The sequence below is a fragment of the Castanea sativa genome, chromosome 5, assembly GCF_040712315.1.
Source record: "Castanea sativa cultivar Marrone di Chiusa Pesio chromosome 5, ASM4071231v1".
Lineage (NCBI taxonomy): Eukaryota > Viridiplantae > Streptophyta > Magnoliopsida > Fagales > Fagaceae > Castanea > Castanea sativa.
In genome coordinates this window covers 59,740,052-59,758,401 of record NC_134017.1, presented here as the reverse complement: position 1 = coordinate 59,758,401, position 18,350 = coordinate 59,740,052, and the positions used below count along the sequence as shown (strand labels likewise).

The 18,350-nt window shown below is 33.0% G+C and overlaps 1 pseudogene; it reads right to left on the bottom strand.

Moving 5' to 3' along the window:
• Positions 1 to 16,332, bottom strand: part of LOC142636465 (putative LRR receptor-like serine/threonine-protein kinase At1g56130) — a 40,381-nt pseudogene extending 24,049 nt beyond the window's left edge.
• Between the last annotated feature and the right edge of the window lie 2,018 nt (positions 16,333 to 18,350).

The following is an 18,350-nucleotide window of genomic DNA, read 5'->3' as shown; positions in this document are numbered from 1 at the left end:
GTATAGGAATAATAAAGTGACAACTCAGATAGGGTAGCTAGTATCCAGGCCCAGAATGCAACCTTTTAGGAATCTTCAGGTAAGTCATTACCAATGACAACAAGTAGTATTTTTTGCAAAATGAAACCGTTCTAAAACTCACTTTTACTTTCTATTATATTATTTGAAAGATTTTAAAATGAATCTTCATTCCATAGAATTCAGAGAAGCAATTAACTTCCATCAAAATAAGGCCTTGCATTTACAAAACAAAACTTTTGATTGATGCTTTCTTTTCACAGAATAATTGATGTTTCACCGTAGGGTGCTTTCGTGTCTTACAGCATATTTAGCTCCTTCAGGTTTCCAAGTTCCTTTGGGATGGTCCCAGAGAACATGTTGTGGGCAATTGACCTAAAATGTTAAACAAAACAATAAATCTAGGAATCAACAACCAGATATTCTCAGCAATTATACTTTATAATTTACCCACCAGTATTGATTAATTATTTCTATAAAAAACATCACATTCTATTTATATGAAAGTATCAAAAAGCATAATTAAGAAAATGAAATAATTGTTAAAATGAACAAATAGTAAACAGATTATAACCGGAAAGGACAAAAGAATTTTGGTATGAAAAATGTCCAAGACAGCATACGTTGCTGGCTTAATGTGTGACTGTCTAAGGTAGCAATAGAAGTGCTAAGGCATGATAATTCTTGTTACATGTGAGGTTTCACCTTTTTGAAGCAAGCGTAATTTGAGGAGCCTTGATAATTAATTGAATATCAACGCATGTTATGCACGCATTATGCATGTTCCTGTGCTGCTTGCGACGTGGATTTGAGGAGCCTTGACAATTACTTGAATTTTTTGTTGTGAAGATTCATATTATTTGAAATTCATTTGCTGGGGAAACTCTCTCTATAACCCCTTTTCTTAATGCCGAAGGCCTTTCAAAATTAGATATGAACTAATTCTCCTCTTAACAACTATTAAAATAAAATAGAAAGGCTAGGTTTAGGCCTTTCATTTCATTCCCTCACTCCATCCACATGATGGGTACTTGCATTCATCCACAACACAAGCAAAGGTTCTACCGAACCAAAATGATTCTTGGTCAGATAGTTTATATTGCACTTTAGTCACCGGATATGTGTGATTCATGGGTACTTGGATATGTTTTACATGTTTTTACCGAATATAAATGCAATTTAACAATGTCCTTATGTTACCTTAGTCACTGCAGAAACGTGAACCTACTCCAATAGATGACAAGCATAAAGTCAAATATTTTCTTCAAAGTTTGAACTATATATATGCCTTCTTTCACTACTTACAATAACTGCAATGCAGATAAATTTCCAATAAAGGTTGGCAAGGGGCCTGTGAAGAAATTTCGATCAAGCTTCCTACAGATGAAGAACAAAATTATCATCTTTAAATCTGAATCTCTCATTCAAATAAAAATTTTAACAATCTAATAAACAATAAGTTTCTTTCCACACCTTAAAAAAAGACAAACAGAAAAAATGAGTTAACTATCATAAATCAAGTGCAGCGAGTGAAGAAATCCATACAAGAAGGTAAGAAATTTGAAAGCCACAAGTTCTTCTGGAATCACTCCTCGTTTGTTCGAGGCATACACTCTCCTGGAAAAATATAAGAACAGCTAGCTTGCAATAAGCAAAGAAAATAATATGTATTCAAAAAGAAATGTTACAGTTAGTATGTGATAGATTACAACTTATTCCAAAAGTTTAGATTGATTAAAAAATGGTGAATCTAATCACTTAACTATTATTTAATCCCATCACGTGCCAAGAGATTTATGGCTCAGTGACTCTACCGATGCTCTCTCATGAGGAGAAGTTGGGTTCAAATTGTAACACCCCATAGTTTTATTATTAATTTATTTCATATGCATAAATTAAATAGAAGGACTACAATTAAATGGATTTAATTGATTTGGGCCTAAGATATTAAAATAATATAAATACTATGGTATAAGAGGCCCAAGTGAGGTGACATAAGTGTATGTGTATATGGGCCTTGATAAACTTTAAAAAAAAAAGAAAAAGGAAAACCCTAGCATTTTATCTAAGTTATGTGTGTGTGTGTGTGTATATATATATATAGGAGACCTCTCTTTAAGGGGCATCAAGCAATCTTCTTGCTTTACTCTTCTCTACGGCTGTGTAGGAGAATCAGGTCAGCTCTCCTCTTTACTTGGGTTCTTGAATTTATGTGATACCTAGCAAGTGTCTACATAGCTTAAGAGCTATTGAAATATCACACACCTAGGATGGAGAATTTCTATGTGTATAAATCTTTGTGCCGCACGGAACATGGGGGTTAGGTGTGGACTTGGGAAATCAACATTGTCACAGTGTTTAAAAAAAAACTGATTATGGCTAGAAATCGTCCCACGTTTGCAAGAAGGAGTTGTGCATGAATTTACTTTAGTAGCTAATAGGATATTAGGCATCACTTCATAAAACCTAACCTATCAATATATTAAAGAAAAAAGGACTCTAGGCATATGCTCTGATCTTAGCAATCTCCACTTATCCTTATATTATGGGAAGGGATGTCCTATAATTATTATTATATTAGACTAGAAATGATTGATATAGCTACATGACAAGAAAGGATGTGAATTTTAGGTTGATGAGATTGCCCTCATGCGGCCATATTGAAGTTCTTGAATATCCACGATTATATCAATGGAAAAATCAGTTTAGGCAACAACATTTTTAAGTTCCCAAAAAAAAGAAAAAAAAAAGGTAAATTGTGCATTGGACTGTTAAGTGAATAAATAAAATTTTTTGAATATATTAGTATTGTCTAGGATAAAATTGTTTAAGCGTGAAAACAAATTTTTAAGTAGGAAATTGTGTATTGATGGACCTATCTTTGGCATTGCTAAGTTCTAATTCTATTGATTTGTTGTGATTTAAGAGAGGTTGGTTTCATATTTTTACAAATAATAGGTAAGTAATGTTTACTAATTTTGGGGGTTTTCCCAAAACAGTGTTGATTATTAAACTATTCTATATCAAAGAAATATGTTAACATTCTATATATAAATTGATATTTTATAAATGTTTGATGTGCACATTGACTATTCGTTTTATGAAAAATTTGTGGGACAACCTAAATTTATTTAAACTTGTATGTGTGAATATATTTTTATATTTTTTCGAGTTATGAATGGTTTATTTTTGTGAGCAACTTGAATATGTTTTGAAAACCTATGGTAACTCGTGATTAAAAGCTCAGTATTGTATTTAGTCTTTAACAAGGGACAATCATACTACAGCTAGTCTTTAGCAAAGGACGGTCCTAGAAAAAGGGACAGTGCACATTTGATAGCTCCTTAGCAAAAAAGTATACTATTGAGGATCCAAAAAGGAAGCTCCTTAGTAAGGGAGTACACCTTTAGGTTCCAAAGAAGCCATCCTTAAGGAAAGGGATGAAAAGGAGGTTCTAGTTCAGAAAGGGAACAACAGAACCCTATCAATGGGGCATAAACGTTGACCACAAGGAAAGCCTAGGAAATTATTTATATGATGGTATTGATATATGAATTATGATGGCTCACAATAAAATGATATTTTTTTTATATAAAATATTTGATGATAAAATATTGATGAGTTACAAGTTATGAATTTGTTGTAAGAATTATTTATTTGAAAGGTTTGTTCCCACACCCCAATGTTAGTGAATTCCACATATTGAATTATCTCACCCTCCATTTTATTCCCCCTTACAGATACATTAGAGAGATCATTGGAGTAGAAATTCTTGAAAGACAATAATTATAAATTATATTATGAAACTGAGGATTTCATCATTATTTTTATGGTATTGTATATTGTACTGGAGAATTATTTTTGAGGATTTTTATCTTTGTCGGAATTAGAGCTCTGACAATTGTGATGAGATTTTAGGTTGTTAGTTACATTTATTTAATATTTTTATGGATTATTTAGATTGAATAGACATTTATTATTTATGAAATTTGGGGCATTAAAATTGTGGTATTAGAGCTTAGGATATGATTTTGTAGACACTTGAAACTAGGTTATGACCCTGTAGACACTTGAAACTAGGTTATGATCTTGAATTTTTTTTTTTTTTTTTTTTTTTTTTGTCAGAGCATTTGGTATCTAGGTTATGTTTGATGAGATATTTTAAATTTTGGCAATGTTACTTCTATATTTCTTGATTTCCCTGTTAACTAGATATCATGCCACCCAAAAAGAAGAGAGCAGCCAATTCCAATAGCAAGGAACCTATTGTTAATTTGTGAAGGTCAACCAAAGCAGGGGTTGTAACTGAGGTTGAAGTCACTCAAAACGTGAGAGATAATGAACGTCCTAGGGTAACACGCATTGATCCTTTGGATGAAGCTGCTGCCTGACTATTGGATAGGTTGACCCATGCTGCTAGTAGAAGCACAGGTAGAATAGAGGCAAGGGTTGGTTGCTCTTTTGAGACTTTAATGAAACAGAATCCCCCTTCTTTAGATGGGAAGCCAAATCCCACAAAAATTGAGAACTGGTTCTTGCAAATGGAGAAGTTGTTAGAAACTTTAGATTGCATTGACTCTCAAAAGGTGCGGCTTGCAACTTTCAAGTTGATTGGAGAAGCTGAGCGTTGGTGGAGATCCACTAAAGCCATTTTGGAGGGAGTGGACACGGAGAGAAACCCCATCACTTGGGAGAAATTTAAAGGGGTTTTCTACAATAACTACTTCCCTGAGGTGATTCGAGAACGAAAAGAGAGGAAATTTGTTGATTTGGTGCAAGGAAGTATGACTGTTAAGTATTATACAGCTAAATTCATCAAGTTATCTCGCTTTGGACCCCCACTTAATCCTTACTGAGGCGTAGAAAGTAAGCAAATTTCAAAAGGGGTTGAATGAGAGGCTTCGACACAGTCTGATTGCATTAGGGGTTGATAATTATGGAGAGTCAGTTAAGAGAGCTATGAGACTAAAGGAAGATTTCAAGAACAATGTTAGGAATGAGAACCCACCTAGAAACACTGGACATACAGGCTTTCGACAAGGCAATGATCAAGGTCATTAGAACAAGAAAGGATCTATTGGGAGGTCTGGGAGTAATTCATCATCAAATAGCCCAGAAAATAAGAATCCATCCCAAAATGCTCAAGGTAGAATTTTGAATGCTTGCCCTACATGTGGAAGGCTTCATGAAGATAAGCCATGTTTCTTTGAAGGAAAGGCTTGCTATAATTGTGGGAAGACAGGACACTTAGCTCGAAGCTGTACATCTCCTTAACAAAACTCAATGACACAACCTGGAAAGAATGATCAAAGGAGGAAGGCACAAGGGAGAGTGTTTGCACTCACACCACAAGACGTTCAAGCTTCAGATACTATGGTTACAAGTATCCTCCCATTATTTTCCAGCTTTACTAAAACTCTATTTGATTGTGGATCTTCACATTATTTTATCTCCTCTCGATATGCTAAGTTGTGTGATAAGAAACCTGGACTTATGGATTATGACTTGTCCATGGCCACACCTATGGGTGATTCTTTGGTGTGTAATTCTATGCTTAAGGCTTGTGTCATCCAAATTGAGGATAGGGAAATGTTAGCAGACTTAATTTTGATGGACATGTATGACCATGATGTGATTTTGGGAATGGACTGGTTGGCGGCTTGTCATGCTAGTGTAGATTGTTTTGGAAAAGAAATGGTGATTCGGCCTCTAGAAGAACCCGAATTTTGGTTTAGGGGCTCTAGGATGCATGCTTTACCTAGGGTGATATTAGCCCTTTGAGCTAAGCGTCTATTACGGAAAGGATGCCAAGGATACCTAGCTCATGTTGTGGACACTAGGAAAGAGTTATTGAAATTGGATGATATCCCTGTTGTGAGGGAGTTTCCTGATGTCTTTCCTGAAGACCTACCAGGAATACCTATAGATAGGGAAATTGAATTCTCCATTGATTGCTCCCTGGAACTTCTCCTATATCGAAAGCACCTTATCGGATGGCACCAACTAAACTTAAGGAACTCAAGGAATAGTTACAAGAACTCCTTGACAAAGGTTTCATTAGACCAAGTGCATCTCCTTGGGGTGCACCCATTTTATTTGTGAAAAAGAAGGATGAGACTATGAGGTTGTGTATTGACTATCGTGAGTTAAACCGGGTTACTGTGAGAAACAAATACCTCTCCCTCATATTGATGACCTATTTGATCAATTGCAAGGGGCACTAGTCTTCTCTAAGATTGACCTTCGTTCTGGGTATCACCAGTTGAAAATCAAGAGTGAAGACATACCCAAGATAGCTTTCAGGACTAGGTATGGGCACTATGAATTCTTTTAATGGCTTTTGGATTGACCAATGCTCCTGCTGCATTTATGGACTTGATGAATAGAGTGTTTTATGAGTACTTAGACAGCTTTTTTATTGTCTTTATTGATGACATTCTAATCTTCTCCAAAAGCATGGAAGAACGTGAAGAGCACTTGAGAATTGTTTTTCAAATTTTGAGGGAGAAGAAGCTATATGCAAAGTTTAAGAAGTGTGAATTTTGGCTTGATCAAGTGGTGTTCCTTGGAAATGTGATATCTGAAGCAGAGATTTCTATAGACCCTAGTAAGGTTGAAGCTGTGGTTGATTGGGCAAAACCGACGAATGTGAGTGAGGTTAGAAGCTTTTTTGGCCTTGCTGGCTATTATAGGAGGTTTGTGGAGGGATTTTCCCGTATTGCAACCCTATTGACTCTACTAACTCGTAAGAATGCCAAGTTTGTGTGGGCAGAAGACTGTGAAAAGAGTTTTCAAGAACTTAAGCAAAAGTTGGTCAGTGCACCAGTACTTACCATCCTTAGCAACTTGGGAGGCTTTGTCATTTATAGTGATGCTTTAAGGAAAGGGCTTGGTTGTGTGTTGATGCAGCATGGTAAAGTCATAGCTTATGCTTCCTGCCAATTAAAGAGTTATGAACAAAATTATCCCACTCATGATTTGGAGACATTATTTGTATGGTGAAAGATGTGAGATTTATACAGATCATAAATGCTTGAAGTACTTCTTTACTCAAAAAGAATCGAATATGAGACAACAAAGGTGGCTTGAGTTGATTAAAGTTTATGATTGCTCAATCAATTACCATCTAGGCAAAGCTAATGTAGGCTAATGTGCTCAATCAATTATGATGCACTTAGTCGGAAGTCTTCTGGTTTCTTAGCTACCTCAAAAAGAGATTATTAATGACTTGGAAAGGATGAGAATTGAAATTGTCATGCGTGATTCCCAAGTCTTTATGGCCAGTTTGAAAATACAGCCCACTTTGATTGAGAAGATTAAGAGTTCACAGGTTGATGATGCACAAATTGTAAAGATCATAGGAGAAGTACAAGAATGGAAGAGACCAGAATTTAATGTGTCTAATGATGGTTTTCTGAGGTTTGAAAATAGACTTTGTGTACCAAATGATTTTGCATTAAAGAAGGAGATTGTGGAAGAAGCCCATTGTACCCCATACTTAGTGCACCCTGGTAGCACTAAGATGTATCGTGACCTTTGAGAAACTTATTGGTGGAATAACATGAATAGAGTTTGTGGAGTAATGAGTTTGTGGAGTAATGCTTGACTTGTAAACAAATTAAGGCACTACACCAGAAACCTTTAGGATTGCTGCAACCACTTCCCATTCCTGAATGGAAATGGGAGCATATATGTATGGATTATGTGACTGGTTTTCCAAGATCTCCTAAGGGACATGAGGCCATTTGGGTAATTGTGAACAGGATGACAAAAACAACACATTTTATTCCGATTAAGATGAATTACTCACTTGATCAACTAGCACAGATATATATTGATGAGATTGTGAGTCTTCATGTAGTTCCAACATCAATTGTGTCTGATCGAGACCCAAGATTCACCTCAACGTTTTGGGAAATGCTACATAAAGCTTTAGGTACTAATCTTAACTTTAGTACAGCTTTCCACCCTCATACAAATGGACTGTCAGAAAGGACTATTCATACTTTGGAGGATATGTTAAGGGCTTGTGTATTGGATTTCAAAGGAAGTTGGGAAAAATACTTGTCTTTAGTAGAATTTTCCTATAATAATAGCCATCACTCAAATATTGAGATGGCTCCCTATGATGCTTTGTATGGTAGAAAATGCAAGTCCCCATTGTGTTGGGAAGAGGTTGGTAAGAGAAAATTGTTAGGGCCAAAAATCATTCAGATGACATCTGAGAGGATTAATCTAATTCGTAAAAGATTGCAAATAGGACAAAGTCGACAGAAGAGTTATTATGACAACTTGGGAAGGGAAGTAGAATTTGAAGTTAGAGATATGGTATTTTTGAAAGTCACCCCAATGAAGGGTGTGATGAGATTTGAGAAGGGGAAGTTGAGTCCCAAATTTGTTGGTCCATTTGTGATCCTAAAACGCATTGGTAAAGTTGTCGACAAGTTTGCCTTACTGCCTACATTTGTAGGAGTGTATAATGTGTTTCATGTTTCCATGCTAAGGAAATACATCCTAGATCCTTCACATGTTTTGAACTATGAGCCACTTAAGATTAAAGACAATTTAACTTATGAGGAAGTTCCAATGCAAATTCTTAACCGCAAGGATCAAGTTCTACACACCAAGACCATATCATTGGTTAAGGTACTTTGGAGGAACCATACAGTGGAGGAGGCATCTTGGGAGAGAGAAAATGAGATGAAATCAAATTATCTAGAGTTGTTGTTAATGAAGGTATGTACAATTTCGAGGAAAAAAAATTTTCTAAGGGGGGGAGGATGTAATACCCCATAGTTTTATTATTAATTTATTTTATATGCATAAATTAAATAGGAGGGCTATAATTAAATGGATTTAATTGATTTGAGCGTAAGATATTAAAATAAGATAAATACTATGGCATAAGAGGCCCAAGTGAGGTGGCATAAGTGTATGTGTATATGGGCCTTGATAAGCTTAAAAAAAAAAAAGGGAAAACCCTAGCCTTTTATTTGAGCTATACGTGTGTATAGGTATATGTGTGTGTGTGTGTGTGTGTGTGTGTGTGTGTGTGTATAGGAGACCTCTCTTTAAGGGGCATCAAGAAATCTTCTTGTTTTACTCTTTTGTACGACTGTGTAGGAGAATCAGGTCAGCTTTCCTATTTACTTGGATTCTTGTATTTATGTGATACCTAGCAAGTGTCTATATAGCTTAAGAGCTATTGATATATCACACACCTAGGATGGAGAATTTCTATGTATATCAATCTTTGTGCCACACAGAACATAGGGGTTAGGTGTGGACTTGGGAAATCAACATTGTCACCGTGTTAAAAAAAAAAAAAAAAAACTGATTATGGCTAGAAATCGTCCCACACTTGCAGGAAGGAGTTGTGCATGAATTTACTTTAGTAGCTAACAGGATATTAGGCATCAGTTCATAAAACCTAACCTATCAATATATTAAAGGGAAAAGGACTCTAGGCATATGTTCTGATCTCAGCAATCTCCTCTTATCCTTATATTATGGGAAGGGATGTCCTATAATAATAATAATAATTATTATTATTATTATTATATTAGACTAGGAATGATAGATATAGCTACATGACAAGAAAGGACGTGAATTTTAGATTGATTAGATTTCCCTCATGCGGCCATATTGAAGTTCTTGAATATCAATGGAAAAATCATATTAGGCAGCAACATTTTATAGTTCCAAAAAAAAAAAAAACTAATCAAAGTCTAAAAGTGCATTGGATAGTTTAAGTGAATAAATTAAAATTTTTGGATATATCAGTATTATCTAGGATAAAATCGTTTAAGCATGAAAGCAGATTTTTATGTAGGAAATTGTGTATCGATAGACCTATCTTTGGTGTTGCTAGGTTCTAATTCTATTGATTTGTTGTGATTCAAGGGAGGCTGGTTTCATATTTTTGCAAATAAGAGGTCAGTGGTGTTTACTAATTTTGGGGGGTTTTTCCAAAATAGTGTTGATTATTAAATTATTCTATATTAAAGAAATATGTTAATATTCTATATATAAATTGATATTTTATAAATGTTTATTGTGCACATTGACTATTCATTTTATGAAAAACTTGTGGGACAACCTAAATTTATTTAAACTTGTTTGTGTGAATATATCCTTATATTTTTTAGAATTATGAATGGATTATTTTTGTGAGCATCTTGAATATGTTTTGAAAACCTATGGCAAGTCATGATTAAAAGCTCAATATTGTGTTTAGTTTTTAGTAAGGGACAATCATACTGCAGCTAGTCCTTAGCAAGGGACAATTCTAGAAAAGGGGACAGTGCACATTTGATAGCTCCTTAGCAAGGGAGTATACTATTGATGATCCAAAAAGGAAGCTCTTTAGTAAGAAAGTACACCTTTAGGTTTGAAAGGAGCCATCCTTAAGAAAATGGATGAAAATGAGGTTCTAGTCTAAAAAGGGGGCAACACAACCTTGTCAACAGGGTGTAAACATTGACCATGAGCAAAGCCTAGGAAATTGTTTATATGATGGTATTGATATATGTATTATGATGGCTCACAATAAAAAGATTTTTTTTTATATATATAAAATATTTGATGATAAAATATTGATGAGTTATAAGTTATAAATTTGTTGTAAGAATTATTTATTTGAAAAGTTTGTTTCCACACCCCAATGCTAGTGAATTCCACTTATTGAGTTTTCTCACCCTCCTTTTATTCTCCCTTATAGATACACTTGAGAGATCATTGGAGTAGAGATTCTTGTAAGACAATAGTTACAAATTATATTGTGAAACTGAGGATTTCATCATTATTTTTATGGTATTGAATATTGTACTAGAGAATTATTTTTAAGGATTTTTATCTTTGGTGGAATTAGAGCTCTGAAAATTATGATGAAATTTTAGGTTGTTAGTTACATTTATTTAATATTTTTATGGATTATTTAGATTGAATAGACATTTATTATTTATAAAATTTGCGGCATTACACAAATTCCCCCTCTGCCACTTGTTATAAGCCAAAAAATCCCCTTACATATGGTCTCAAAATTGCCTTCAATAAATAGGATCCAGCATATTAAATAACTTTTAAATGGAAAGTAGAGTGAAACCAAACTCAAATTCAAGTGTATCCATTCTAAGACCATAGTAAAATACCATTTGTCCCACAAAAGTTTAAACTGGAGGTAAAATGTGAATTAAATCCTTACAATACTAAGGAGGAGGGTTGGGCCTAAGAAGAAATGAGGAATGAAAGTAGGGCACTATGTATCTGTTAGGACTTAGGAGACATGTCTCCACTCTCCAATGTTGAGTGTGAATCTCTTGAGGTGTAACATTATTGATGGGCGATGACAACCAAACATTTTTTCATGGCCTCTCTAAGGGAGTTGAATATATCTCAAGGGGTCAACGTTGAGGGTCTATTTGGGATACGCTTATTTTGCTAAAATTAAAATTTTTTTGCTAAAAGTACTGTAGATAAAGGTAAAAATTAGCTGAAATAGTATAGTGAAACTCATGAATAGTATCAAAAAGTGCAGTAAAATCCATAAATAGTAATAAATATAAGCTAAATAGTAAAATAAGTTGGGAAAAATAATCTTTGCCAAATGGACACGGAAAGAGAAAATATATTCTACAATCTACTATTAGAGTTTGAGTAAATCTTAATTCTGAACTAGCCATACATGTGAGTCTTGAATGGATATGGAGTCCATTTCTTTGGTTGTACTAGTACTCTAACAAATGACTGTTAACTGTCCGTAAATGGAAGTTAGGATTAGAGAAAAAGGCACAAGAAGGTAATATATTCAGACATAACTTAGGTCCAGTGCACTCTGAACTGATACGATGAAAACACATGTCCAAACCTTGCCACTTGTTTAGACCTAAGGCTAGAGTGAATCTTAGAACTTGAGAATAGATTATGGAAGGAATTCGGTGATAAAATGCAAACTAGTATTTATTCTCTTTTAATGTCCTATTATTATGAGAGAGAGAGAGAGAGAGAGAGAGAGAGAGGGAGAGGCATACAATTGTGTAATATGGCAGATGGTACCATTGCTGTAGGTACAGTCACATTTGATAAATGGGTTATTCATTGGGTCCTCCAAATCAGTATTATTTATGACAGTTCCGCTACAAGGGTTTCCACTAATGTTCCGCAATGCCATTGTTTGTGCATCCCATTGTTGGAATATTGAGTTCAATGCCCTCACTGTAACACAACTCTCAATATCATCACATCACTATCACATACTCAAATGATATAACCAAAATATAAAGACGTTCCAGATTCCAAAATACACTTTGATGTAAATAAATAATAATAATAATAATAATAATAATAATAATAATAATAAAAACAAATTTCAATTTCAAAATTTCTTGCAAAAGGACCTGACCAAATCCAGTATATAATATATGGCCAAGGCCCAAGATCTTTTCTCTTATATTTTTGGGGATTAGATTGTTATGTAGCCGAAGGCCTAAATCCCGTGTATGATTATAGATGGCCAAGGCCCAGTACACCTTTTTTTTTTTTCCCTATGTAGCCCAAGATCTATTGTGGATAATCCTTAAGGCTAAAGCACGTTAAACATTTCACCAAAACAACAGTTTTAAAAGTCTCCTATCAAGTGATAGTGCACTATTAATGAGTAATATCATCCATCCCTTAAGTTATGTCTGTGATTTCCTTTCCCTCTCCTACTATTTATCTATCTCCAAAACAAATAAATAAACGAAGCAATCTCTCTCTATTCTCCATAAATTGTTTACTGAAATCTAATTATGACTTTTTTTTTGGGACCGAAAACCTAATTAAGAGAAATCTAATTAAGACTTGACACATAAGGAAAATGTAGATTTGAATGTATGTAGATTTGGGTGTGAAAGGGATGTGTCTAGGGTTAATTTTTCTCTCTAGAGTTATAAATATTATTCTATTACCTTTTTTAGTTGTTTCTATTTGATTTATGACTATGTTTGTTCTATATTCATCATATCTTTCATTTTATTATTTTGTCAAGGAATAAGTTTCCCAATTCATAGATTAAATTTTAATGGACAATTAGTTAATCATTTGATTATGAATTATCAATTTTTTTTTCATTTTGAGTTTCACTCAATTCATATATTTCTATTTTTTTAAAATTTAAAAAATAATAATAGATTTATTTGTTAGAGTTTTTTTTTTTTTGAAATATAAAATGATTTTAATGACCCCTTTTTTTTGTTTCTTTTGCTACATTTAGAAAAAAAAAATTGTTCTTTCTTTTAAAACTCTCATAACTATAGAAAACTATTTCGACCCCCCCCCCATGTACATTATAACTAATAATTTAAAGGAAGTTACTTTATTCTTAATTTAAAATAGAAGCTACTTAAGTTATTATTAATATTATTAATAGGAGAATTTATAGTAAATCCATTTGTGGTTTGCCTTGCTTTCACTTTGCCTACTCGTGATTTAAAACTTAACACTTTCCTCACCTAAGGTTACTTCCATTAGGGCTCTGTTATCCACCTTTGGCTTTTTCACTAAAAAACAACTTTTACCATCAAAACATAGCATAACACGAATCAAAAATTTAGGGTTTGAATTTTTTTGAAAGATCTTGGGTTATGGGGTTTTGTGTCTCTATGCAAATTACTAGTCCTCTTCTGAAATTCCTTTGAAAAATAATCAAGAAAGGAAGAAGGCAAGAAAGATAGGATTGTTTATGATGAACCATTAAAAAGGTCTACATTGGGACCTTTTTTTAATATCTCTGTAACACACTAAACCCCATAACCGAAGCACAAAATGTCTCTATAACACACTAAAAGAAAATATCTCTCTTATCTCTCACGCTAAAATTCAAAAAGCACTGTCTAAACGTCGTGAAATCAAGGTCACCATCGTTGGTGGTGGTCAAACTCATTAATGCCGTACTGAGTTTCCTCCAAACCCATCAGCCGATTCTTCGCGACAAGCCCATCTTTCCTCTGTTGTAACTCGACTCGCTGCTGCTCCTCTTCTCGCTTCATCAACGCCACCAAAATGCTATAGAAATCCCTCTACTTACACTCCAACAATGACTCTCGATTCTTCAACGGCTGTTCCATCGAGGTCACCATTGCCGCCGTGAAATCGATGACCTCATATTCAAGCAATTGGGTGTTGTTTTGCTCGGAAAAATTTGGGGGAAATCAGGGCGAATCAGGGAACTTGTGGGGCAATGATTGTGGACTTTGGGTGTGGCAGTTGTGAGTTCTAATGGTGTTTGTAGTGCTAGTTCTGAGTTTCTAGTTTTTGAACTTTTCTGGGTTTCTAGTTTTTGGACATGAGGAGTAGGAGATTTGATTTTTTTTTTTTTTTTTTAACGTTATTGAGTTAGATTAGGATTTTTTTTTTTTTTTTTTTTTTATCCAATTTTTCTCATATGGCTTTATCATGCTTTCAGATGTATAATTAGTTTGTTTGTGGTTGAGATGATAAGTTCAAATACAAGTTGAAGTTCTAAGAAATTGCATAATAATTTTTTACCAATAGCACATGTTGATATTGTTTTCTCTTAAATTTTTATGTGTTTTATGTTTTGGGAGGAGAGAGACATAAAAATGGTGCAAAAATACATATTTAACCTTCGTTTTCATAGAGGTGGGTAACAGAGCTCTAATGGAAGTAACCTTCAATGGGCAAAGTGTTAAGTTTTAAACCACAGGTAGACAAAGTGAAAATGGACAAAACCACAGGTTGGTTTACTATAATTTCCCCTTATTAATATTTTTGGATAAGTACAAGCTACTTTATTGTTAAAGTCTTAACTACGAAATTAACAATAACAAAGTTTGAGTAAACACGCCGCCTTTGATAAAAATTGCATTCGGTACTATAGTAGTACCTTTTTTCATTTTTTGGTCATGTGTTGTCACAAATGTCAATGCCATCCTTTTAAAGTTTTGACTATCATACTCAAATAGTTCCAATGTGATGCGATAGAGGAAGCCTTGTCAATGCATTGGCGTTGGTGGTGATGACAAAGAATAAATTTGCTTTGAATTTTGTTCAAAATGCTTAATGAGATTTTTCAAATCAACATTCACTTTTTGAACGTAGAATGAATTGTTTAACCGGGAAGAAAATAAATAAATAAACATCTATGAAATGAGGTTTCATATTTTAATTTTTCAATAGCTAGGTATTTCAATCCCGAAATAATTAAGCATTGTCTGTAGTGAAAGAAGAATTTAAAAATCTCAACATATGGGCTAAAATCTTGTAAAATTCCATTTAGTGCAAAATTCCTCAGTTAATTAGTATGATTTTTGTAGTGACTACAAAAAAGAAAAGTGATCGTTTATATCCTTATGATTTCATACACTTTGTCCTCCAAAAGTTATAATAAACTTCATTCAATTTAAAACTAATTAATACATTTTGGTAAATTAATAAAGTCATAACATATATATTGACACATTTTGCACGGAGGTTTTGAGAAAAGAAAAAAGTTGATGCAATTAAAGTAACAAATAATTGAAGATGTGATATCAAGTTCGCACCAAAATATATCAATCAAATTAAAAGTTAAAACTATCAATCTCTAGCACATCTCATGAAGATGTCACGTTTCTTGGTTAAGATACATATATGAAGTAAAATAAAATAAAGATTAAGAATATATAATGTAATTAGTGTGTTTGGATGGATTTATTCATCAATTTATTAGTGCAAAAGTAATTATATTTTGAAAAAAAATTTGATGTCTTAAAAACTGCAAGTTTTATTTTGAAGTGAAAATAACTCATTGTCCTAACAAAACTTCATGCTAGAAAGTAGAAACACTAATAGAGGCGAGAAAAAGAGGGAGAACTTAAGTGTGTTAATTTATGTACTACGAGCTTCTCCGTATGAGTGAGTCCTCGCTAAAATCTCTTAATATCTCATACAAAGCTAGGAATAAAAATGGACAGATTTGGCTTTGCCAACGTTTAAATTAAACCCCATGTGATGTGCTTGCTTTACAGCAATTTCATATTAAGCCGACTCTATACAGATTTGGTTTATTACAATTTATACAGATTTGAGAGGTTCATATCATCAGTATGTTGAAATGAAATGAAAAGTTTATTACAAAATATATATATATATATATATATATATATAGAGAGAGAGAGAGAGAGAGAGAGAGAGAGAGTAGTACCTTCGGAAGGGTCTGTGGTTGCAGTTTGGGCGTTTGAGATGTCAAACGATACTAGGAAGAAGAACAAGAGACAATAACCATAAGCAAATTTTGAAGAAGACTGTGGCTTCACTTTCATTTTCATCTTCAGAGCTTCCTATTTTACATGAAAAAATGAAGTAGATATATAAAACACTGCCACTCAAATATATCTTAGAGTAGTAGCAATGGCCAGTGGAGCTTTAGCACTATATAGGGACATGTGACATGACAAATTAAATTTATTGTTCAACTTGGAAGTATTGGCCACGTGTCAAGCATTGAACCCAAAACAAAACCAAGGAATAGTGATAGCCATTGTGAGTACAGATTGCATACCTATGTTGTTGTGTTTTCATCATTCTCAGTTATAATTAAAATTGTATTTTCGAAAACATAGTTTTTATAATTTGGTCATGTTAACGGGAGTTTTTATGTAATGGTTAATAAACAGGACAAGAAATGAGTGGGAAATCTATTGTACACCACTTTCATGAGAAATATAAAAAGCTGTCAGAAAAATTAATTGTTTTATTATTTTCCAATGAAACGTTTCTAAATATAGTCCCTAAATCAATACCTTGAGGAGATTTGTCAACATTTTCCTTTATAATTTGTTTGTACAACCTAAGATGCAGGGACACGAACACAAGTATAGATACAAGTATGGGTACGACACAGCAACATGAACAATTTTTTAAAATTATAACATGAAATGGTAAGTATGACACCAATATAACACGGGTATAACATAGATACGGTACCCCTAATTGAAATGTACATGTTTCATAGTGTACAACTAGTTGTATGTATGCAACAATAATACACACACACACACACACACACACTAGTTAGAGCAGCACGTGCAAGGCACATGCTTGCCGTGGAAAGAGAGTAGTGATTAAGGTCAATTTTAGATTTTATTTATATCACACAACAAAAATATAAATCATTTGATTTTTAAAGTACATAGAGATTTACATTGATCAAAAGAGACATTAATTTTAAAAGTTTTGATAATTATGTCATAAAAAAGTTAATTTCATTTGTATAAGAATTTTGATCAACTACAAAGATAGGGTAACTATTTAACATATAAATATCTATTTTATTATAATAGTTTTTTTAGTACCTATTTGCTAAAAGCAATATATCCACTCACTAAAAACTTCTAAGAATGGTAACAAATATCGCTATCTTTCAACAATAAACAACTGAGTTTTGCTAAGAAAAAAAAAGATAACAAAAGGCATGTGTCATTGAATTTTTCATTAGATAAATTATAAGTTTCGAAAATTTAAACCTAGAAAATCAATGTTTTTTAGATAACAAATAAAACACTTTATATCATCATTCCAACTTTCCAAGAATTATTATTATCTAAAACTCAAAACATGTGAAGAAAATTTTTGGGATATTAATATTTAGTAGGAGTATTTTAGACATTACACAATAAATATTTTAATAATCATAAACTTTCATTAGGGTTTAACTGAGGGAATAACAAAATGACATATTTGCTATTTTCCAAAATATGAAAGGAAAAATTTCTTAATTTTAAAGTTTAAGAAGGAATTATAAACTATCCCAAACATGAAGAATGAAAAGTGTTTTTTTTTTTTTTTTTTTTTTTTTTTATATAAAACTATGTGTTTTTACTTAAATTGATGCGTAAAGGAAAAATATATATAAAAAGTCAACCCAAGAAAATTGAACGTGAAACGATGAATTTTAGCTCAACAAAGTTGACTAAGCCAACAAAAATTTGTAAATCTAAAAACAAAACAGAATGACACAAAATTTTCATCATACATTTATAATTTTGATATATTTTATTTTGACTTGTGCAAAATTGACAGCTCAGCAGTTTTGAAAATATTGTGACAACAAAAATATCTTAACATTTTCACACACAAAAAATGTTATGCCCACGATATTTTCACAACAAATCATAAGTAATAGGTTGTTGCAGGTTGTTATTGGTGAGCAAAAAAGTAGTTTCATTGGTAAGTTTAAATTAGAATTAATAAAATTTTACCACCTATGACTTGTTATGAAAGTGTTATGAAAAATATTGTGGATATAATACTTATTTTTTCACAATACCTTATTTTTAGTTGTAGTTGGTTCT